This window comes from Pristiophorus japonicus, chromosome 1, assembly GCF_044704955.1.
Source record: "Pristiophorus japonicus isolate sPriJap1 chromosome 1, sPriJap1.hap1, whole genome shotgun sequence".
NCBI lineage: Eukaryota > Metazoa > Chordata > Chondrichthyes > Pristiophoridae > Pristiophorus > Pristiophorus japonicus.
Window position 1 is genome coordinate 189,024,644 of NC_091977.1, and position 25,891 is coordinate 189,050,534.

The 25,891-nt window shown below is 48.2% G+C and overlaps 1 protein-coding gene across 4 annotated transcripts in view; it reads right to left on the reverse strand.

The window, feature by feature from the left end:
• ssbp2b (single stranded DNA binding protein 2b) overlaps positions 1-25,891 on the reverse strand; it is an 810,931-nt gene that overhangs the window by 128,680 nt on the left and 656,360 nt on the right. The window lies entirely within an intron of this gene.

Below are 25,891 nucleotides of genomic sequence, written 5' to 3' on the forward strand. Positions count from 1 at the left end.
CGCATCTTCTCAAGTGCCATACCTACTTTTACAGGCACAAGTGTTTTAAAACATACAAAAACTCAATAAAATTAAATTATAAACACATACTTTATTGTTAACAACTCTCCCCATGACGGTAAGTTTATTTTTAACCATAATTAAAACAACTTTTTAAAAAATCAGGAAAATATTTTATTTTTGTAAGACATAATAACTTTAATTTCAATTAATTGTTAATTTTTTATTATTTTGCGTGTTTGGTTTTGTTCCCATTAATAGCAATGAGAACTCGTAGATACGCGTGTCCCAGTGCTATTAATGGGAACCTGTGAAATACTTGCCTGATTGGCTGAGTAGTCACACTTGACTGCATCTTCTGTGTGGGACGGGAGCGTGCTTCGCAGCGTGGGAAGACACGGCATCCCCACCGGAATCCAGGGCGCTTCCGAGACCACCAGGTACTTTCGTAAAAAATCTCCAGCGAGGAAGCAATTACCCGCGGGAAGACCCCCAGAGGAATTTCTGGGCCATTACAGAAGGTAAGCAAAAAGCGAGATTAGGAAGCGGGACAACAAAAGGAAAATGCAAGTCAATGTAAAGGAAAATGGCAAGGGCTTTTATAAGCAAATAAGTAAAAGGATAGACAAAGGAGAGGTGGTACCACTTAAGATGACGGGGATCATGTTGTATGAGGGAACATAGGAACAGGTGTAAATTATTCAGCCCATTGAGCTTGTTCCCCCATTCAATTAGGTCATGGTTGATCTGTATCTTAACTCCATCCAGCCGCCTTGGCTCCATATCCTTTTATACCCTTTTCTAGCAAAAATCTGTAATGTATTTAACCCTGTATAACCTGCATGACACCTGACCACCAGAGGGCCCACCTGTTGGGAGTCCCAGGGGATCCCAGCATCCCTTGGGAGCACAGTATATAAGCAGGCCACCCACGAGGTACCTGCACTCTGGAGTCTTATTAAAGAAGCTAAGGACACACCTGCTCACAGTACTCAGTTTCATCCTTTATTATGAGCGTATCAATTGGCGACGAGATAATGAACAACCGCGCGAAAATGCAAGAACAGTCGGTATCCTGGAGAAGTTCGCAGAAGAGGACGATTGGAAGGCCTTTGTGGAGAGACTCGACCAATACTTCGTGGCCAATGAGCTGGAAGGGGGCGAGAACGCTCCCAAATGAAGGGCAATCCTCCTAACTGTCTGTGGGGCAACAACCTATGGCCTCATGAAGAATCTCCTGGCCCCGGCAAAACCGACAAGAGAAATTCTATGAAGAATTGTGTACACTGGTCCGAGAGCACCTAATTCCTAAGGAAAGCGTTTTGATGGCGAGGTATCAACGATCGGAGGGCCAGGAAATGACGAGCTATGTCGCCGAACTAAGGCGCCTCGCAGAACATTGAGTTTGAGGGATTCCTAGAACAAATGCTCAGAGACTTTTTTGTACTGGGCACTGGACATGAGACAATCCTTCGCAAACTGTTGACTGTAGAAACTCTGAATCTAAGTAAAGCCATAACAATAGCCCAGGCAACACCAAACAGATTTTCGCAGCGTAAAGAAGTTTCGGCCAGTACTGTGCATAAAGTACCGTCGGTCTCGAGTAGAAATGTACATGGCAAAACGTGGCCCGACCTCAATTGACCCAGAGTCCGCCATCAATAGTTAATGCGAGGCAGTTAACACCTTGTTGGCGCTGCGGAGGTGATCATCGGCCTCATCACTGCGGCTTTAAGCACTATGCGTGCAATGGTTGCACAACAATGGGACATCGCCAACCAATGTGCAGGCGAGCTGCAAACCCTGTAAACCACCATGTTGCAGAGGAAGATTGATCCACTGTGGATCATGCTGAATTGGAGACTCGTACGGAGGAGGCAGAAGTGTACGAGGTACACATTCATTATGAAATGTCCATAAATAATGTTGAAAGTTGAACTGAATGGTATTCCAGAATGGTATTCCAGTATCTATGGAACTGGACACGAGGGCAAGTCAGTCCATAATGAGTAAAAAGGCCTTTGACAGGCTGTGCGGCAAAAAGGCACACAGGCCCAAGCTCAGCCCCATTCACACCAAATTAAGGACTTACACCAAGGAACTAATCCCTGTAATTGGCAGTGCTGAAGTCAAAGTCTCCTATGACGGAGCAGTACACGAACTCCCGCTGTGGATTGTGCCAGAGGATGGCCCCCCACGTTGTTTGGCAGAAGCTGGCTAGGAAAAATCCGCTGGAACTGGGATGACATCCAAGCACTTTTGTCCATCGACGATGCCTCATGTGCCCAGGTTCTAAGCAAGTTCCCATCGTTGTTCGAGCCAGACATTGGAAGGTTCCAGGGGGCGAAAGTGCAGATCCATTTGGTTCCCGGTACGTGACCCATCCACCACAAGGCACGGGCGGTACCGTACTTGATGCTTGAAAAAGTGGAAATTGAGCTGGACAGGCTGCAACGTGAAGGCATCATCGCGCCGGTGGAATTCAACGACTGGGCCAGTCCGATTGTCCCGGTACTTAAGGAGGACAACACGGTTAGAATTTGCGGGGATTATAAAGCAACGATTAACCGTTTTTCGCTGCAGGACCAGTACCCACTACCCAAGGCAGATGACCTATTTGCGACCCTGGCTGGAGGGAAGACGTTCACCAAGCTGGACCTGACCTCGGCCTACATGACGCAGGAGCTGGAGGAGTATTCGAAAGGCCTCACCTGCATCAACACGCACAAAGGTCTATTTATCTACAACGTTCGGGATTCGGTCGGCCGCGGCAATCTTCCAGCGGAACATGGAGAGCCTGCTAAAGTCGGTTCCTTGCATAGTGGTTTTCCAGGATGACATATTGGCTACAGGTTGGGAAATCATGGAGCACTTGAAGAATCTGGAAGAGGTTCTTAGTCGGTTGGATCATGTGGGACTCAGGTTGAAACGTTCGAAGTGTGTTTTCCTGGCACAGGACATCGAGTTCTTGGGAAGAAGAATCCCAGCGGACGGCATCAGACCCACTGATGCCAAGACGGAGTCCATCGAGAACGCACCACGACCACAGAACGTGACGGAACTGCAGTCGTTCCTGGCACTCCTTAACTATTTCGGTAATTTCCTACCTGGGATAAGCACCCTGCTTGAACCCCTACATGCGCTGCTGCGCAAGGGAGACGACTAGGTATAGGGGAATTCACAAGAGGCTGCCTTTAAGAAAGTCAGAAATCTGTTGTGTTCAAACAAACTGCTTGTCCTGTATAACCCTTGTAAACGATTAGTGCTCGCTTGCGATGCGTCGGTACGTGTTACAACAGGCTAACGAATCAGGGATTTTACAACCGGTCACTTATGCATCCAGGAGTTTGTCCAAGGCGATTCTTCTTCCCAAGAACTCGGCGTCCTGTGCCAGGAAAACACACTTCGAGCGTTTCAACCTGAGTCCCACGCCATCCAACCGATTAAGAACCTCTTCCAGCATGATTGAAAAAGAGGCTCTGGCATGCGTCTACGGGGTGAAAAAAATGCACCAGTACTTATTTGGTCTCAAGTTTGAGCTTGAAACTGACCAAAAGCTGCTCATATCGCTGTTCTCTGAGAGCAAAGGGATTAATACCAATGCCTCTGCCTGACATGTATTCAACTATCATTGTAACCCATGTATAAGCTGACCTAAGTTGTACACCTTGAGAATATTGATCACAAGGGGGTGAACTTGTGGGAGACACTCCTAACCTGGACTTTCAGGTATAAAAGAGGAAGCTCCACCCACCTTCAACACTTGAGGTCTTGGTAATAAAGGTAACTGGTCACAGAGTGACCTTCTCTCAAGTATGGGCCTCGTGTGCATTTATACTGTATAGTAAGGACGTATCATTGGCGACGAGAAACTGGGATTTAAACCACGCGAGCATAGCCACTAGCAGCACAGAAGAGAGGTACTGTGTTGGTGATGATTGGGACGACTTTATTGAGAGACTACAGCAAAGTTTTGTCATAAGGAATGGTTGGGACAGGATTTGGCAGACAAACGCAGGGCTCATCTCCTGACGGTTTGTGGATCCAGAACGTATTCCCTGATGAAGGACCTTCTGGCGCCAGAGAAGCCAGCGGACAAGACGTTCGAAGAGCTCAGTAAGTTGATCAGGGAACACCTTAAACCGGTGAGCAGCATGCACATGGCGAGACACCGGTGTTACACGCACCGGTGGCGAGAAGGGCAAAGCATTCCTGACTTCGTGGCAGATCTCCGGCGACTGGCGAGCCTATCTAAGTTCCCAGATGCAGAGCGGAGATGCTGCGAGACTTTTTTTTATTGAGGGCATCGGGCACGCTGGGGTTTTTAGGAAACTGATTGAGACCAAAGACTTGACCGTGGAAGCGACGGCTCTGGCTCTGATAGCCCAGACATTTATATCAGGGGAGGAAGAGACCAGAATGATGTATGACAAAAATCTTGGCTCAAATGCGGCAAACGACCAGGGAATCAACATTGTTAACGTGGCACACAGATCTCTAGGCAGACAAGGGCAATCGGACATGTCCTAGCATGTAGTCGAACCCAAAGGGGGAATTCAACAGAGACAATGGCTAGCTGAATGGCGATTCATGCCATCGCAATGGACAATGCGGCCAGTAATGGGGCCATCAACACCTTATAATGGTGCGCTGAAGGACAGTTACAGAGACAGTCAAAGACGATCGACTGGTAATGAACCTTTTGTTTCCAACAATGGGGCCTCCAGCTCATGCTGGAGGTGTGGCGGCAAACACCCAGCTAGAGCTTGCAGGTATCAGCAATATACCTGCAGAAACTGCAACGTCAGCGGTCACTTGGCGCGTATGTGCAGGAAGTCTGCAGCCAGGTTGCTGTACGAGGAAGATGGGCCCGATGTAAGCCCTACGAGGCCAAATGAATACTAGGGGAGTTCATGTGGAGCACATATACAGTTCATATACCAGGTCGCCACCGATAATGATGAAAGTGCTCCTCAATGGCATCTCAGTATTAATGGAGCTAGACACGGGGGGCCAGCCAGTCCCTGATGAGTATCAAACAGTTTGAAAGGTTCTGGGTGTCCAAGGCCAAGAGGCCAAAATTATTGCCAATTGACGCACAGCTACGGACATATATAAAGGAGATCATTCCGGTGCTAGGTAGCACCACGGTAGTCATCACCCACAAAGATTCGGAGAACAGGTTGCCACTCTGGATTGTCCCGGGGGACGGTCCCGCACTACTGGGGAGGAGTTGGCTTGCTGTCATGAACTGGAAATGGGGCGATGTCAATGCAATTTCTTCTGTGGAGCGAGTATCATGCTCACTGGTCCTGGACAAATTTGACTCATTATTTCAACCCGGCATCGGCACTTTCATGGGGACCAAGGTAGTGATTCACATAAACCCAGACGCCAGACCAGTACACCACAAGGCCAGAGCGGTGCCGTATGTGATGCAGGAAAAGTTAGAATGCGAATTGGACCGTCTGCTGAGGGATACCATTATCTCGCCAGTCGAATTCAGTGACTGGGCGAGCCTGATTGTGCCGGTGCTCAAGGCGGGTGGGTCGGTCAGGATATGTGGTGATTACAAGGCCACCATCAATCGGGTTTCACTCCAAGACAGCTACCGAGAGCGGAGGACCTCTTTGCGACGCTATCCGGTGGCAAACTTTTTTCAAAATTGGACCTGACCTCAGCTTACATGACCCAGGAGCTGGTGAGTGAGTCGAAGAAGCTGACCACCATCACGACACACAAGGGGTTGTTTGAGTATAACAGATGTCCGTTCAGGATTTGTTTGGCCGCTGCGATCTTTCAGCAAAATATGGAAAGCCTCCTCAAGTCGATTCCAAGGACGGTGGTTTTTCAAGACGACATCCTCATCACTGGTCGCGATACTGAAGAACACCTCCACAACCTGGAGGAGGTGCTACGCAGACTGGATCGGGTAGGACTGCGACTGAAAAAGGCGAAGTGCAACTTCTTAGCTCCAGAGGTAGAATTCCTGGGGAGGAGGGTAGCAGCAGACGGGATCAGACCTACTGCATCCAAAACAGAAGCGATCCAGAGAGCACCCAGACCCCGTAACACGACGGAGCTGCGTTCGTTCCTGGAGCTCCTGAACTATTTTGGTCACTTTCTTCCCAAATTGAGCACGCTGTTGGAGCCGCTACACGTGCTCCTACGCAAAGGTCGCGATTGGGTCTGGGGGGACAGCCAGGAAAGGGTATTTGATAGAGCACGCAATTTGTTATGCTCCAACAAACTGTTAACGTTATATGACCCGTGTACGAAACTTGTTTTAACGTGCGATGCATCGTCCTATGGCATCGGTTGTGAATGCCAATGGTCAGTTACAGCCGGTTGCTTATGCCTCCAGAAGTCTGTCCCAGGCAGAAAGGGGCTATGGGATGGTAGAAAAGGAAGCGCTAGCATGTGTATATGCAGTAAAAAAATGCACCTGTTTGGCAGGAAAATTGAGCTGGAGACAGATCACAAACCCCTAACGTTCCTTTTGGCCGACAACAAGGCCATAAATGCGAATGCATCGGCCCGCATACAGAGGTGGGCACTTACGTTAGCCGCATATGACTACACAATTCAGCACAGACCGGGCACTGAAAACTGCGTCAATGCACTCAGCAGGCTCCCACTAGCAACCACTGAGGGGGCAACTGAGCTTGATGCTGAGACAGTCATGGCTGTTGAAGCTTTCGAAAGCGAAGGCTCACCTATGACAGCGCGTCAGATTAAAGTCTGGACAAATAAAGACCCACTACTGTCTTTAGTTAAGAAATGTGTCCTGAATGGGGACTGGGCAGCCACGTATGGGGCATGCCCTCAGGAATTTAAACCGTTTCATAGGCGCAAGGATGAAATCTCGATTCAGGCCGATTGCCTACTGTGGGGAAACCGAGTAGTCATGTCCCAGAGACGCAGAGAGGTGTTTATCAAAGAACTTCACAATGGGCACATGGGCATTGTCATGATGAAGGCAATTGCCAGGTCACACGTTTGGTGGCCAGGGATAGATGCAGACCTGGAACTTTGTGTTCACAGGTGCAACACATGTGCTCAGCTGGGCAACGCACCCAGGGAAGCCCCCCTTAGCCCCTGGTCCTGGCCCGAAAAGCCATGGTCACGCATCCATGTGGACTACGCAGGTCCTTTCATGGGAAAAATGTTTTTGGTTGTAGTAGACGCCTACTCCAAATGGATTGAGTGTGCCATTTTAAATTCAAGCACATCCTCTGCCATGGTAGAGTCTACGGGCAATGTTCACCGCCCACGGTCTACCGGATATCTTGGTCAGCGACAATGGCCCGTGCTTCACAAGCACTGAATTCCAGGACTTCATGGTAGGCAATGGAATCAACCATGTCAGAATGGCGCTGTTCAAGCCGGCCTCAAACAGCCAGGCGGAACGAGCAGTGCAGATAATCATACAGGGGATGCTCAGAATCCAAGGGGGTTCCCTACAAAGCCGCTTATCACACCTTCTGTTGGCCAATAGATCTTGACCACACTCGCTCACAGGGGTTCCACCCACAGAGCTGCTAATGAAAAGGACGCTCAAAACCAGGTTATCCCTTATACACCCTACTATGAAAGAAATTGTTGAGAGCAGGCATCAGTCACAATGTGACTACCATGACAGGAATGCGAGGGTGTGATGTATTGATGTCAATGACCCTGTTTTTGTCCTTAATTACGCTGCAGGGCCCAAATGGCTTGCAGGTACTGTGATTGCCAAAGAGGGGAATAGGGTTTTGGTAGTTAAACTTACCAATGGACAAATCTGCCGCAAACACGTGGATCAAACTAAAAGGAGGTTCAGCAACCCCATAGAAGAAGCAGAGGAAGAACACGACGTAGAGTTTACTCCACCATGGGTGACCTAACACCGGAACTAAGTGGAGGAGAGCCCAGTCACTGTGGGCAGTCCAAACAGGCCTGAGGCACCGCAAACAACAGATACTCAGGCCAGTGCCCAACAACCGGAGCCCCAACTCAGGTGCTCTACAGGGAGCATAAAGCACCAGAAAGACTTAACCTGTGATCCCAATAAGACTTTGGGGGGGGGGGGGGTGATGTCATGTATTCAACTATCACTGTAACCCATGTATAAGCTGACCTAAGTTGTACACCTTAAGAACATTGACCTCAAGGGGGTGAACTTGTGGGAGACACTCCTAACCTGGACTTTCAGGTATAAAAGGGGAAGCTCCACCCACCTTCATCATTTGAGGTCTTGGTAATAAAGGTAATTGGTAACAGAGTGACCTTCTCTCAAGTATGGGCCTCGTGTGCATTTATACTGTATAGTAAGAACCTATCACTGCCCGCATCCAAAGATGGACGCTCTCGCTGTTGGCATACAACTATGTAATCCGCCACAGACCGGACACAGAGAACTGCGCAGATGCTCTTAGACGGCTGCCATTGCCCGCCACCGGGGTGGAAATGGCACAGCCAGCAGACTTGCTCATGGTCAAGGAGGCATTCGAGAATGAGAAGTCCCCTATTGCGGCCCGCCAGATCAGGACCTGGACCAGCCAGGATCCTTTACTGTCTTTGGTTAAAAAACTGTGTCCTCCATGGGAGCTGGTCCGGTGTCCCAGTGGAGATGCAGAAGGCGATTAAGCCTTTCCACAGACGCAAAGACGAGTTGTCCCTGCAGGCGGACTGTCTATTGTGAGGCAATCGTGGGGTCTTGCCCAAGAAAGGCAGAGATACGTTCATATGTGAACTGCACAGCACCCACCCAGGCATCGTAATGATGAAAGCCATAGCCAGATTCCATGTGTGGTGGCCTGGCATCGACTCAGATTTAGAGTCAAGTGCAACACTTGCTCTCAGCTGAGCAATGCACCCAGAGAGGCACCGCTAAATTTGTGGTCGTGGCCCTCCAAACCATGGTCAACGATCCACATAGACTATGCGGGCCCATTTCGAGGTAAAATGTTTTTGGTTGTCACGGACGCTTACTCAAAATGGATTGAATGTGCAATAATGTCAGTAAGCACGTCCACGGCCACTATTGAAAGCCTATGAACCATTTTGCCACGCACGGCTTGCCCGATGTCCTAGTCAGCGACAATGGGCCGTGCTTCGCCAGTGCTGAATTCAAGGAATTCATGATCCGCAATAGGATCAAACACGTCACATCTTCTCCGTTCAAGCCCGCATCCAACAGCCAGGCAGAACGGGCAGTTCAGACCATCAAGCAAAGCTTGAAACGTGTGTCAGAAGGCTCCCTGCAGTCCCGGCTGTCCCGAGTGCTGCTCAGCTACCGCACCAGACCCCAGTCACTCACCGGGGTTCCCCCAGCCGAGCTGCTCATGAAAAGGGCGCTCAAAACAAGGCTCTCTCTTGTCCACCCTGATCTCCATGATCACGTGGAGGGCAATCGGCATCAACAAAATGTGTACCATGACCGCGCAAATTTGTCACGCGATTTTGAAATCAACGAGCCCGTGTTTGTGCTCAATTATGGACATGGTCCCAAATGGCTCGATCACAGCCAAAGAGGGGAGTAGGGTGTTTCAGGTCAAATTGGCCAATGGAAAAACGCACAGAAAACATTTGGACCAAATCAAATTGCAGTTCACCAACAGCTACGAGCAATCCGAAGAGGACCCCACCAACTTTGACCCTCCAACACACACACAAGTGGCAATTGACATCATGGTTGACCACGATGCTGAACTCATCATCCCCAGCAGCCCGGCAAAGCCGGCTGCCCAACAGCCCAATGAAGAACGACCAACCCATCCACACTCGCATTTGTACCGAGATGATCGACAAGGGAGCGAAAAGCTCCAGATCGTCTCACCATGGAAATAAGTGTACTGTTGACATCACGGGGGAGTGATGTTATGTATTTAACTCCTTGTAACCTGTATTGCACTACCACCAGAGGGCCTACCTGAGTCCTAAGGGATCCCAGCATTCTTTGGGAGCACTGTATATAAGCAGGCCACCCACGAGGTACCTGCACTCTGGAGTCTTATTAAAGGAGCTAAGGTCACACTTGCTCATTGTACATAGTACTCAGCTTCATCCTTTATTATGAGCATACCAAAATCTATCGATCTCTGATTTAAATTATTAATTGAGCTAGCATCTACTGTTTTTTGTCAGAGAGTTCCATACTTCTACCATCTTTTGCGTGAAGAAGTCTTTCCTAACTTCTCTCTTAAATCGCCTGGCTCTGATTTTAAGTTGATGACCCTTGACCTAGACTCCTCCACCAGTGGAGAAAGTTTTTCTCTATCTATCCTATTAATTCCTTTGAAAATCCTAAAAATCGCAATCAAATCATCAACAAGATGCACTGCAGCAACTCGTCAAGGCTTCTTCAAATCCGCAACCTTTACCACCTCGAAGGATAAGGGCAGCAGGCGCATGGGAACAACATCACCTCCAAGTACCCCTCCAAGTCACACACCATCCTGGTTTGGAAATATATCGCCATTATTTCATCGTCCATGGGTCAAAATCCTGGAACTTCCTCCCTAACAGTACTATGGGAGTACCTTCACCTAACCCTAACCCTGCAGTGGTTCAAGAATACGGCTCACCACCACCTTCTCAAGGGTAATTAGGGATGGGCAATAGATGTTGGCCTTGCTGACGATGCCCACATCCCAGGAACGAATAGAAAAAACACTCCTTAACTTTCTATATTCCAGAGAATATAAGCCTTGTTTATGTAATGTCTCCTCATAATGTAACCCTTGGAGTTCTGGTAATATTCTAATTAAACTGCGCTGCACTCCTTCCAAGACCAATATGTCCTTTCTAAGGTGCAGTGCCCAGAAGGGTAACAAGCATTATGACTCAAAATTTACAGAGGAAGAAGAAAATGGGATTGAGGAAGTTGTGGAAGTGCCACGACTGGAGATAAATATTTAAAAGGAAATTGTACTAAAAATGTTAATGGCACTAAAATTTGAAAAGTCACTATACTCATATTAGGCTTTGGCTTGTGCACTAATTGCTTGTGTGCTATGGTGACAAAGACTTTGCTGAAATCTAAATATAGCACATCCACAGAATTGCTGTCATCAGCAAGCCCCTCGATTTTCTTTAAAAACTCCAGTGAATATATTATAGACGACATTTCTCTATAACACAGGACGGGCCTGAGGGAAGACGGTACCAAGGAGGCAGCAGAATATAAACAGATTGGGAGGCCGAGCACTGCATGAACCTGAGAGGCGACGGCAGTGGGGAGGTGGCACGTAACACAGTAGTCCCCTGAGTGCATCTCGCTTTCCAACCAATATTCGGTTTTGAGTTCCACTGGTACCAGTACAGCCAGAGCCAAGTCTGTGGCACCACAGGTGGCTCAGCTGTACCGGGGGCAGGGGCAGGGAGGAAGAGGAGTGGGAGAGCAATAGTGGTAGGGGATTCAATAGTTAGGGAAGCATTCAGGTGTTTCTGCGGTCGTGCACGTGTCTCCAGGAGGGTATGTCGCCTCCCTAGTGCCAGGGTTAAGGATGTCTCTTAGGGAGCTAGGAAAAAGATTAAAAAAGAGGACCTCAAAGGTAGTAACCTCCGGATTACTCCCAGTGCCACGCGCAAGTGAGTATAGAAATAGGAGGGTAGAGCAGATGAATACGTGGCTGGAGAGATGGTGCAGGAGGGAGGGCTTCAGATTCCTGTGGCATTGGGACTAGTTCTGGGGGAGATGGGATCTCAACAGGCCGGACAGGTTGCACCTCAACCAATATCCTCGCGAGGAGGTTTGCTAGTGCTGCTGGGGAGGGTTTAAACAAATTTGGCAGGGGGATGGGCAGATGTAACATTAGAAAGGGGAAATAAAGTGCTCAAGGGATTGGGAAAGGCAGAAAGCAGTGAAGTAAGAAATAGTAAGGTAATAGGTGGGGTCCAACTAAGAAAGAATACAGGATGGTCTAAGATGGGTTTACAGTGTATGTATGTGAACGCACGAAGTGCAGTAAACAACGCAAGTGAGCTGCAGGCACAAATAGCCACATGGGAATATGATGTTGTAGCATCAACTGAGACCTAGCTCAAAAAAGAGCAGGATTGGGTATTAAGTATTCCTGGTTATAAGATGTTCAGGAAAGATAGGGAAGGAAAGATAGGAGGTGGTGTGGCAGTATTGGTTGAGGAGAATGTTACAATGCTGGAGAGGGAGGATGTCCTGGAAGTGTCAAGGACAGAACCGAGGGGCCCAAATTTCCCCACAAAGGTAAAACGGCGCACCTCCGAGCACCTCGTCGACATTGTAGAGCAAAAGCAGCGCCAAAAAAAAAGACTTCCAATTATGGCCGATTCTCGAGTCGTCTGTCGAGGTGGCGTGGTGCAGAACACAGAGAGTGGAGCAGAGTTAGGTCCGTGCTAGCCACGCAGAGCCGGCGGGGTGGCGGGGGGGGCCTGATCGGAGTGCCTGTGAGAGTGCCGGCAGCATACGCATGCACGTTGCAGAGTTGGGATAAATGGGTCATTTTCAGGTTGGGAAACTGTAACATAGAAACATAGAAACATAGAAAATAGGTGCAGGAGTAGGCCATTCGGCCCTTCTAGCCTGCACCGCCATTCAATGAGTTCATGGCTGAACATTCAACTTCAGTACCCCATTCCTGCTTTCTCGCCATACCCCTTGATCCCCCTAGCAGTAAGGACCTCATCTAACTCCTTTTTGAATATATTTAGTGAATTGGCCTCAACAACTTTCTGTGGTAGAGAATTCCACAGGTTCACCACTCTCTGGGTGAAGAAGTTCCTCCGCATCTCGGTCCTAAATGGCTTACCCCTTATCCTTAGACTGTGACCCCTGGTTCTGGACTTCCCCAACATTGGGAACATTCTTCCTGCATCTAACCTGTCTAACCCCGTCAGAATTTTATATGTTTCTATGAGGTCCCCTCTCATTCTTCTGAACTCCAGTGAATACAAGCCCAGTTGATCCAGTCTTTCTTGATAGGTCAGTCCCGCCATCCCGGGAATCAGTCTGGTGAACCTTCGCTGCACTCCCTCAATAGCAAGAATGTCCTTCCTCAGGTTAGGAGACCAAAACTGTACACAATACTCCAGGTGTGGCCTCACCAATGCCCTGTACAACTGTAGCAACACCTCCCTGCCCCTGTACTCAAATCCCCTTGCTATGAAGGCCAACATGCCATTTGCTTTCTTAACCGCCTGCTGCACCTGCATGCCAACCTTCAATGACTGATGTACCATGACACCCAGGTCTCTTTGCACCTCCCCTTTTCCTAATCTGTCACCATTCAGATAATAGTCTGTCTCTCTGTTTTTACCACCAAAGTGGATAACCTCACATTTATCCACATTATACTTCATCTGCCATGCATTTGCCCACTCACCTAACCTATCCAAGTCGCTCTGCAGCCTCACAGCATCCTCCTCGCAGCTCACACTGCCACCCAACTTAGTGTCATCCGCAAATTTGGAGATACTACATTTAATCCCCTCATCTAAATCATTAATGTACAGTGTAAACAGCTGGGGCCCCAGCACAGAACCTTGCGGTACCCCACTAGTCACTGCCTGCCATTCTGAAAAGTACCCATTTACTCCTACTCTTTGCTTCCTGTCTGACAACCAGTTCTCAATCCATGTCAGTACACTACCCCCAATCCCATGTGCTCTAACTTTGCACATCAATCTCTTGTGTGGGACCTTGTCGAACGCCTTCTGAAAGTCCAAATATACCACATCAACTGGTTCTCCCTTATCCACTCTACTGGAAACATCCTCAAAAAATTCCAGAAGATTTGTCAAGCATGATTTCCCTTTCACAAATCCATGCTGACTTGGACCTATCATGTCACCTCTTTCCAAATGCACTGCTATGACATCCTTAATAATTGATTCCATCATTTTACCCACTACCGATGTCAGGCTGACCGGTCTATAATTCCCTGTTTTCTCTCTCCCTCCTTTTTTAAAAAGTGGGGTTACATTGGCTACCCTCCACTCCATAGGAACTGATCCAGAGTCAATGGAATGTTGGAAAATGACTGTCAACGCATCCACTATTTCCAAGGCCACCTCCTTAAGTACTCTGGGATGCAGTCCATCAGGCCCTGGGGATTTATCGGCCTTCAATCCCATCAATTTCCCCAACACAATTTCCCGGCTAATAAGGATTTCCCTCAGTTCCTCCTCCTTACTAGACCCCCCGACCCCTTTTATAACCGGAAGGTTGTTCGTGTCCTCCTTCGTGAATACCGAACCAAAGTACTTGTTCAATTGGTCCGCCATTTCTTTGTTCCCCGTTATGACTTCCCCTGATTCTGACTGCAGGGGACCTACGTTTGTCTTTACTAACCTTTTTCTCTTTACATATCTATAGAAACTTTTGCAATCCGTCTTAATGTTCCCTGCAAGCTTCTTCTCATACTCCATTTTCCCTGCCCTAATCAAACCCTTTGTCCTCCTCTGCTGAGTTCTAAATTTCTCCCAGTCCCCAGGTTCGCTGCTATTTCTGGCCAATTTGTATGCCACTTCCTTGGCTTTAATACTATCCCTGATTTCCCTTGATAGCCACGGTTGAGCCACCTTCCCTTTTTTATTTCTATGCCAGACAGGAATGTACAATTGTTGTAGTTCATCCATGCGGTCTCTAAATGTCTGCCATTGCCCATCCACAGTCAACCCCTTAAGTATCATTCGCCAATCCATCTCAGCCAATTCACGCCTCATACCTTCAAAGTTAGCCTTCTTTAAGTTCTGGACCATGGTCTCTGAATTAACTGTTTCATTCTCCATCCTAATGCAGAATTCCACCATATTATGGTCACTCTTCCCCAAGGGGCCTCGCACAACGAGATTGCTAATTAATCCTTTCTCATTACATAACACCCAGTCTAAGATGGCCTCCCCCCTAGTTGGTTCCTCGACATATTGGTCTAAAAAACCATCCCTTATGCACTCCAGAAAATCCTCCTCCACCGTATTGCTTCCAGTTTGGTTAGCCCAATCTATGTGCATATTAAAGTCACCCATTATAACTGCTGCACCTTTATTGCACGCACCCCTAATTTCCTGTTTGATGCCCTCCCCAACATCACTACTACTGTTTGGAGGTCTGTACACAACTCCCACTAACGTTTTTTGCCCTTTGGTGTTCTGCAGCTCTACCCATATAGATTCCACATCATCCAAGCTAATGTCCTTCCTAACTATTGCCTTAATCTCCTCCTTAACCAGCAATGCTACCCCACCTCCTTTTCCTTTTATTCTATCCTTCCTGAATGTTGAATACCCCTGGATGTTGAGTTCCCAGCCCTGCTCATCCTGGAGCCACGTCTCCGTAATCCCAATCACATCATATTTGTTAACATCTATTTGCACAGTTAATTCATCCACCTTATTGCAGATACTCCTTGCATTAAGACACAAAGCCTTTAGGCTTGTTTTTTTAACACCCTCTGTCCTTTTAGAATTTTGCTGTACAATGGCCCTTTTTGTTCTTTGCCTTGGGTTTCTCTGCCCTCCACTTTTCCTCATCTCCTTTCTGTCTTTTGTTTTTGCCTCCTTTTTGTTTCCCTCTATCTCCCTGCATTGGTTCCCATCCCCCTGCCATATTAGTTTAACTCCTCCCCAACAGCACTAGCAAACACTCCCCCGAGGACATTGGTTCCGATTCTGCCCAGGTGCAGACCGTCCGGATTGTACTGGTCCCACCTCCCCCAGAACCGGTTCCAATGCCCCAGGAATTTGAATCCCTCCCTGCTGCACCATTGCTCAAGCCACGTATTCATCTGAGCTATCCTGCGATTCCTACTCTGACTAGCACGTGGCACTGGTAGCAATCCCGAGATTACTACTTTTGAGGTCCTACTTTTTAATTTAGCTCCTAGCTCCTTAAATTCATTTCGTAGGAACTCATCCCTTTTTTTACCTATGTCATTGGTACCAACGTGCACCACGACAACTGGCTGTTCTCCCTCCCTTTTTAGAATGTCCTGCACCCGCTCCGAGAGTGGGATGCCCCAAGGATCAGTGCTTCGGCCTCAACTATTTACAATTTATATTAATGACTTGGATGAAGGGACAGAGTGTAACGTAGCCAGATTTGCTTATGATACAAAGTTGCTGGGAAACCAAGTTGTGAGGAGGTCACAAAGAATCTACAAAGGGATGTAGATAGGCTAAGTGTGTTGTGTTCCAAACACAGATGAGACTGCACACAGGGAGACTAAAGTAACAGTGATCTCAGTCTTTATTAAGGCACTACAGAGTGAGTAACAGGTCTTAGGGGCCGGCTTATGTAAAGTGCTCCCAAGGGATGCTGGGATTCCTTGAGATTTCAGGGGATGCGCTCCCTGGTGGCGGAACATGGGAGTGCATGCTTTACAGATACACAACATCACACCGCCCCCCCCCCAAAGTCAAAGTGAAAACTATTTACAAGGTGAGGCGGTCGGGAGCCTTTCTTTCCCTGGTGGATCGCCTCGGTACAAATGTCTGTTCTGGTGTTTTGGCTGTGCCCTCGCTGGGCTGGCGTGTTGTTAGCACTGCAGGGCTGCTGGGTGAGCCTGGCCTTCCTGGGCTGTTGGGCGTGATGGGATCGATTTCCTGGTCCGGGGTGGTGTCGTTGATCCTTTGGGTGTGTGTTGTGGGCTCGAAAAAGGTGGTGTCTGCTGTGGGTTGTTCAGGACAGTCTGTGAACCGCAGCCTCGTTTGGTCCAGGTGCTTTCTGCAAATTTGTCCATTGTCTAGTTTGACTACAAACACCTTACTCCCTTCTTTAGCTATCACTGTACCCGCGATCCACTTGGGACTATGTCCATAGTTTAGCACATACACAGGATCATTCAGATCAATTTCCCATGACACAGTGGCGCGACCATCGTTTACATTTTGTTGCTGCCGCCTGCTCTCTATCTGATCATGCAGGTTGGGGTGAACCAGCGAGAGTCTGGTTTTAAGTGTCCTTTTCATGAATAGCTAAGCCGGGGGACCCCTGTGAGCGAGTGGGGTCTCGTGCGGTAGCTGAGCAGTACTCGGGACAGGCGGGTTTGGAGTGAGCCTTCTGTGACTCGTTTGAGGCTCTGTTTGATTGTTTGTACTGCCCACTCTGCCTGCCCATTGAAGGCTGGTTTAAACGGGGCCGAGGTGACATGTTTGATCCCATTGCGGGTCATGAATTCTTTAAATTCGGCACTGGTGAAACATGGCCCGTTGTCACTGACCAGTCTGTCAGGCAGGCCGTGGGTGGCAAACACGGCCCTCAGACTTTCAATGGCGGCGGTGGCGGTGCTTCCCGACCTTATTTCACATTCAATCCATTTTGAAAAAGCATCCACCAGCACCAGGAACATTTTACCGAGAAATGGGCCCGCATAGTCGACATGGATCCTCGACCATGGTCTGGAGGGCCAGGACCACAAACTTAGTGGTGCATCTCTGGGCACGTTGCTCAACTGAGCACACATGCTGCATTGCCGTACACAGGACTCTAAATCAGAGTCGATACCGGGCCACCACACGTGGGATCTGGCTATCGCTTTCATCATTACTATACCTCGCTGTGTGCTGTGGAGATCCGAGATGAACGTTTCCCTGCCCTGTTTGGGTAGCATTACGCGGTTACCCCACAACAGGCAGTCTGCCTGAATGGACAGCTTATCTTTTTGCCGCTGGAACGGCTTGATTAGCTCTTGCATTTCGACGGGGATGCTGGCCCAGCTCCCATGCAGTACACAATTTTTTACTAGGGACAGCAGAGGATCTTTGTTGGTCCGAGTCCTAATCTGGCAGGCCATGACAGGTGATTTATCATTTTCAAACGCTTCCATGACCATCAACAAGTCTGCGGGCTGCGCCACCATCAACAAGTTTGCAGGCTGCGCTATTTCCACCCCCGTGGTGGACAATGGTAGCCGACTGAGAGCATCCGCACAGTTCTCGGTGCCTGGCCTGTGACGGATGGTATAGTTATACGCTGATAGCGCGAGTGCCCACCTTTGTATGCGGGTTGAGGCATTCGTATTTATCCCCTTGTTTTCAGCAAACAGGGATGTGAGGGGCTTGTGATCGGTTTCCAGCTCAAATTTGAGGCCAAACAGGTACTGATGCATTTTCTTTACCCCGGATGCCTCTTTCTCAATCATGCTGTCGGCCCTCTCGGCCTTAGACAAGCTCCTGGAAGCATCGGCGACAGGTTGCAACTTCCCCGCAACGTTAGCTTGTTGTAATACACACCCGACTCCGTACGACGATGCGTCACATGCTAGCACAAGTCTTTTACACGGGTTATACAATACAAGCAGCTTGTTGGAGCATAAAATGTTTCTGGCTTTCTCAAAAGTAATTACTTGTTTTTTTCCCATACCCAGTTCTCACCTTTACACAATAACACATGTAGGGGCTCTAAGAGGGTGCGTAACCCCGGTAGGAAGTTACCAAAATAGTTGAGGAGTCCCAGGAACGACCGCAGCTCCGTGACATTCTGTGACCTGGGCGCGTTCCTGATACCCTCTGTCTTGGCGTCTGTGGGCCGAATGCCATCCGCCGCGATCTTTCTCCCCAAAAACTCCACTTCTGTTGCCATGAAGACGCATTTCGACCTCTTCAGCCGCAGCCCTACGCGATCCAGTCGCTGGAGGACCTCCTCCAGGTTTTGTAGGTGCTCGACGGTGTCCCGACCCGTGACCAATATGTCGTCCTGAAAAACCACCATGCGTGGTACCGACTTGAGTAGGCTCTCCATGTTTCTCTGGAAGATCACTGCAGCCGACCGAATTCCAAACGGGCATCTGTTGTAGATGAACAGTCCCTTGTGCGTGTTGATGCAGGTGAGGCCCTTCGAAGACTCCTCCATCTCCTGCGTCATGTTGGCCGAAGTCAGGTCGAACTTGGTGAACGTCTTGCCTCCTGCCAGCGTCGCAAATAGGTCGTCTGCCTTAGGTAGCAGGTATTGGTCCTGTAGCGAGAAACGATTAATAGTTACTTTATAATCGCCGCAAATCCTGACCATTCCATCACTTTTGAGTACTGGAACAATTGGGCTGGCCCATTCGTTAAATTCCACTGGGGAGATGATACCCTCGCGTTGCAGCCTGTCCAGCTCAATTTTCACTCTCTCCCTCATCATGTGAGGTACCGCTCGTGCCTTGTGGTGAATGGGTCGTGCCTCTGAGACCAAGTGGATCCATACCTTCGCCCCGGAAAAGTTTCCAATGTCTGGCTGAAAAAGGGAAGGAAATTTGTTGAGAACCTGGGTACATGAGTCCTCATCGACATGTGATAGCGCTCGGATGTCATCCCAGCTCCAGCGGATTTTGCCCAGCCAGCTCCTTCCAAGCAGTGTGGAGCCATCGCCCGGGACAATCCAGAGTGGCAGTTCATGCACCGTGCCCTCGTAGGTGACCTTGATCATGGCGCCGCCCAGGACAGTGATAAGCTCTTTGGTGTACGTTCTCAGTTTCGTGTGGATGGGGCTCAGGGCTGGTCTGAGTGCCTTGTTGCACCACAGTCTCTCAAACATCTTTTTACTCATGATGGATTGGCTTGCGCCAGTGTCCAGTTCCATGGCTACAGGTAAGCCATTCAATTTTACATTTAGCATTATAGGTGGACATTTCGTCGAAAATGTGTGCACCCAGTGTACTTCAGCATCTGCCTCCTCTCCCTGAGGCTCGAAATTGCTTTGGTCCACCATGGACCGATCTTCCTCTGCCACGTGGTGGTTAGCAGGTTTTGCAGAGCTTGCAGCTCGTCTGCAAGCTCGTTGGAGGTGCCCCATTGTTCCACAGCTCTTGCAAACATATCCTTTGAAGCAGCATGAATAGGTTGAATGGAAGCCTCCACAACACCAACAAGGTGTGAATTGCCTTGCATTCACCCTTTGTTGCGGACTCTGAGTCATCTGGGTCACCTGAGGCCTGCTGGCAGTTGCAGACTCGTGGTTTCTACCCTGTGCATTTCTGCTCGCAAACACAGTTCCAGTTAATTTATGAACATTGCTAGCACTTGTGTGTTGAGAGATTTGTTTGGTGTCATCACTGGTGGACATAAACACCTGTGCTATCGCAATGGCCTTACTGAGGGTTGGTGTCTCTACAGTCAAAAGTTTTCGTTGGATGGTCTCGTGGCCAATGCCCAGTACAAAAAAGTCTCTGAGCACTTGCTCCAGGTAGCCATCAAACTCACATTGTCCTGCAAGTCGCCTTAGCTCGGCAACGTAGCTCGCCACTGCCAGATGTTCAATCGCTGGAACGTATAGAACCGATACCTCGCCATCAGCACGCTCTCCTTCGGGTTAAGATGCTCCCCAACCAGTGTACACAGCTCCTCATACGACTTATCTGTGGGTTTTACCGGAGCCAGAAGATTCTTCATGAGGCTGTAGATCGGTGCCCCGAAGACCGTGAGGAGGACTGCTCTCCTTTTTGCAGCACTTCCTTCTCCGTCCAGCTCGTTGGCTACAAAGTACTGATCTAACCGTTCGACATCGGCTTCCCAGTCCTCACCCTCTGAGAACTTCTCCAGGATGCCCACAGTTTGCTGCATCTTTGCATTGGATTCGTGTACTCGTCGCCAGTTATTGTGTCCCTAACACAGATGAGACTGTGCACATAGAGGTTAAAGTAACAGTGGCCTCTGTCTTCTCCAGAGTGAGTAACAGGCCTGAGGGGCCGGCTTATGTACAGTGCTCTCAAGGGATGCTGGGATCCCTTGGGACTTCAGGGGATGCGCTCCCTGGTGGCGGAACATGGAAGTGCATGCTTTACACATACACAACAAAGTGAGTGGGCAAAAATTTGACAGATGGAGTATAATGTGGGAAAATGTGAGGTTATCCACTGTGGTAGGAAAAATAAAAAGGCAAATTATTATTTAAATGGGTAGAGATTACAAAATGCTGCGGTACAGAGGGATCTGGGGGTCTTTGTACAAGAAACACAAAATGTTAGCATGCAGGTACAGCAAGTAATTAGGAAGACAAATGGAATGTTGGCCTTTATTGCAAGGGGGATGGAGTATAAAAGTAGGGAAGTCCTGCTACAACTGTACACGGTGTTGATATGACCACACCTGGAGTACTGCATACAGTTTTGGTCTCCTTATTTAAGGAAGGATCATTCAGGTCTTGATGGTTTTTTTTCGAGCGGGGCGGAAGTGGTCTCATCATCGGGGCGAAAGTGAGGTCAGGTCAGAGTAGCCGCCACTAACAGGGCAGAAGTGGGGTCGGGTCGCAGTGGCCGATGCTGCTGATGTCATCGCGCTTTAACGTGGAAAAAATGTGAAGTGATACATTTTGGTAGAAAGAATGAGAAGAGATTATATAAATTAAATAGTACCATCCTAAAGCGGGTGCATTAACAGAGAGACCTGGGGATATGTGTGCACAAATCATTGAAGGTGGCACGCAGGTTGAGAAAGCAGTTAAAAAGGCTTACGAGATCCTGGCTTCATAAATAGAGGTGCAGAGAACAAAAGTGTGGAAATTATGATGAACCTATATAAAACACTGGTTCAACCCCAATTGGAGTACCATGTTCAATTCTAGCACCACACTTTAGGAAGGATGTGAAGGCCTGAGAGAAGGTGCAGAAAAGATTCATGAGAATGATTCTAAGGATGAGAGACTTCAGTTATGTTGATAGATTGGAGAAGCTGGGGTTGTTCTCCTTGGAGCAAAGAAGATTGAGAGGAGATTTGATAGGGCTGTTCAACATCATGTGGGGTTTAGACAGAATAGGTTGAGAGAAACTGTTCCTACTGGCGGATGGGTCAAGAACCAGAGGACTCAGATTTAAGGTGATTGGCAAAAGAACCAAAGGCAACATAAGAAAAAACATTTTTACACAGCGAGTGGTTAAGATCTGGAATGCACTGCCAGAAAGGGCGGTGGAGACAGACTCAATTTTATCTTTCAAAAGGGAGTTGGATAAGTATCTGAAGGAAAACATTTTGCAGGGCTACGGGGAAAGGGCGGGGAGTGGGATTTGCTGAGTCAGCACGTGCTCGATGGGCCGAGTGGCCTTCTTCCGTGCTGTAACCATTCTATGATTCTACTTCACGCCCTTAAATTCCTGGTAACTAGTTTGTATCATACTGCGCTTATCTAGTTGTTTCATTATCCTCTCTTTCAAGATGCTTTCTACTACTTCACCCACATTTTTACTACAGTTTCCTTTTGAATAATATTTCTAGTATTGGCTCTTCCATAACCTCCATGGGTACATTTACAGCCCCATTTACCCCTTCCTCTGCAAATATTGAGGCGTAACACCTCTTGTGGATCTTTGTGTTGCCCTCAGACTCAAGAACAAGATAATCTCCTTTGTCTTAACACTGGCTTGTACTTTTCCGGGTCATCCTGTGACCCCTTTTAAAGATTGGTGGCATGATTGCAACTTTCCAATTCTTGGTCACTAGTTCTATATCCAATGGTTCCCTCAAGATAGTGGCAAGGATTCAACTGAATCCTTTATACTCTTGTAGCTCGTCATCCTTTAACTTCTTCAGCTTAGGAAAAAATTGAGGCCTGGAAATCTTTACTGCAACGACCTTATTTGAAAGTTCTATTTCCTACAGTACTTCCTCCACCTCCTCCTTTCTTGGGAATTTAACTTCTATGTTGGGGGAGCTGCCCATGATCTTCTCCATGAAAAAATAAGAATTAGAATCATTGGGCTGGATTTTCCGGTTCTTTGCGCTCTGGGTTTCGCCCCGGAGCAGCGAGAAATGCAGCGGTGAGGTCTTTTGCATCCAGTCGGATCCTCGGGTCCAGTTTTGAGGCTGCAATCAGCAGCACCGTCGGAAAAAGCTGCGCCTGGTTTGCCACGCCTCTGGTTATGACACTGTCCGAGTTTTGACTTGAACCCAACCCGGACACCTGGAATCATGCCTCGCAATGACCGCCTGGAAAATCAGAGTGGTCCAGCCATGCCGGCAGCGCAGAGGAAGGTGAAGTGCTGTAAAGATAAGTGCAAGTGTTTGATCTTTTAAATTTTTCAGCGACTTGTGTTGTGGTGGCATAGGCAATGTTTTGGGAATGTTTTTGTGGGTTTTTTTTAAGGTTCCCTCCCCACCGGCCTCTCTTGGGAGCGCTCAGTGATTGGCACTTTAGTTTGCGAGTTTCCCATTTTTGCGCCTCGAAAAGTGTACAATGCCTCCCCTCGAACTGCACCCCCTGATGGTGAAAATTCCTTACCAAAGCGCAGACTATTCCCGGCCGATAACTTTACCGCCCACCTCCGTTTTCGCCCCGAAAACAGAAAAGCCTATAATCCAGCCCATAAAATGACACAGCATGGAAAGAGGTCATTTGGCCCATCATACCTGTGCTGGCTCTTTGGTAGAGCTATTCAACTGGTCCCACTCCTCTGCTCTTTCCCCAAGGCCCTATACATTTATTCCCTTCAAGTATTTATCCAATTCCCTTTTGAAAGTTAATATTGAATCTGCTTTCACCACCCTTTCAGGCAGTGTATTCCAGATCAGAACAACTCACTGTGTAAAAAAATGTTTCCTCATGTCACCTCTGATGCTTTTCCTAAATCACCTTAAATCTGTGTTCTCTGGTTATCGACCCTTCTGCCACTGGGAATAGTTTCTCCTTCTTTACATTTTAAGTCATTTACTTGACGGTATGCATATTGAAACCCTTCATGATTTTGAACACCTCTATCAAATCTCTGAACCTTCTCTGCTCTAAGAATAACAACCCAACTTCGCCATTCTCTGCACATAACTGAAGTCCCTCATCCCAGCTACTATTCTAGTAAATCTCTTCTAAGATCTTCACATCCTTCCTATAGTGTGGTGGCCAGAATTGGACGCAATACTCCAGTGTTTTATAAAGGTTTAGAGTAACTTCCTTGCTTTTGTACTCTATTCCTCCATTGATAAACCAATGATCGCATATGCTTTTTTAACAGCATTCTCAACTTGACCTTCTGCCTTCAAAGATTTGTGTACATAAAGCCCTAAATCTCGCTGTTCCTACACACCCTTTCTAATTGTATCAATTAGTTTATATTGCCTCTCCTCATTCTTCCTACCAAAATGTATCACTTCACATTTCTCTGCTTTAAATTTCATTTGCCATGTGTCCACCCATTTCATCAATCTGTCGATATCCTCTGTCTGAACGTCTGAACAACGGAAGTGTTCCACAAAACAGCCACTCAATCTCATTGGCCTCCCCAATGTAGAGGAGATCACATCGTGAACAGTGTATACAATATACTAAATTTAAAGAAGTACAAGTAAATCGCGATAAAGTACAAGTAAAATGCAGAACACCTCCATTCTGTCCGCAAGCGTACCCCACTCCCACTACGACCGCTCTGTCCTTGGCCTCCTACACTGTTCCACTGAAGTTAACGTAAGTTCGAGGAACAGCATCTCGTCTTTCAATTAGGCACTTTATAGCTTTCCGGACTCAACATTTGAGTTCAACAATTTCAGATCACAACCTCTGCTCCCATTTTTTCAGACAGCAGCTGTTGGTAATGATTCTACTATTCCCATTTACACCACCTGTCAGTGTCAACTGTGGCTCAGTGGGTAGCACTCTCGCCTCAGAGTCAGAAGGTTGTGGGTTCAAGTCCCACTCCAGGGACTTGAGCACAAAAAAAAAATCAACGCTGACACTGCAGTGCTGAGGGGGCACTGCACTGTTGGAGGTGCTGTCTTTCAGATGAGGCCTTAAACCGAGGTCCTGCCTGTTCTCCCAAGTGGATGTAAAAGATCCCAAGGCACTATTTCGAAGAAGAGCAGGGGAGTTTTCCCCGGTGTCCTGGCTAATATTTATCCCCCAATCAATATAATAAAAAGCAAATTATCGGGTCATTATCACATTGCTGTTTGTTCCAGCGCACGGTGCCTCGCCGGGACTTTTGGTGCAACTTTTCTGGGGGCGTGGATAAGTACTGCCGGGAGAGTTGAGCCGGTTGCAACACCGTTCAGAAATTTGTTTGCAGCGGGCCCCAGTCGGGCCGCCTGGGAAAGCAGGCGGTCTGAGCTGTTCCGGCGGCGGAGAGGGAAGGAATGGGTCCAGCTGGGTGGGAACTGTACTTGTCTGGTTCCATTCTTATCTATCTAATCGTAGCCAGAGAATCACCTGCAACAGCTTCTCTTCCCGACCCCGCATCGTTGCCTTTGGTGGCCTCCAAGGATTAATCCTTGGCCTCCTCCTTTTTCTCATCTACATGTTACCCTTGGTTACATCATCCAGAAACACAGTGTCAGTTTCCACATGTACGCTAATGACACCCAGCTCTACCTCACTACCACTTCTCTTGACCCCCTCCACGGTCTCTAAATTGTCATACTGCTTGTCCAACATCTAGTTCTGGATGAGCAGAAATTTTCTCCAACTGAATATTGGGAAGACTGAAGCCATTGTTTTCGGTCCCCGCTACAAACTCCATTCCCTAGACACTGACTCCATCCCTCTCCCCAACTTCTGTCTGAGGCTGAATCAGACTGTTCGCAACCTTAGTGTCATATTTGACCCTGAAATGAGCTTTCGACCACATATCCGCATCATAACTAAGACCGCCTTTTTCCATCCCTATAACATCGCCCGTCTCCACCTTTGCCTCAGCTCATCCGCTGTTGAAGCCCTCCCATGTCTTTGTTACCTCTAGACTTGACTATTCAAACGCACTTCTGGCTGGCCTCCCACATTCTACCCTACTGAAACTAGAGCTGATCCAAAACACGTCTGCCCGCGTCCTAACTTGCACCAAGTCCTGCTCACCCATCACCCCTGTGCTCGCTGACCTACATTGGCTTCTGGTTAAGCAACGCCTTGATTTCAAAATTCTCATCCTTATTTTCAAATCCCTCCATGGCCTCACCCCTCCCAACCTCTGTAATTTCCTCCAGCCCCACGACCACCCGATATGTCTGTGCTCCTCTAATTCTGCCCTCCTGAACATTC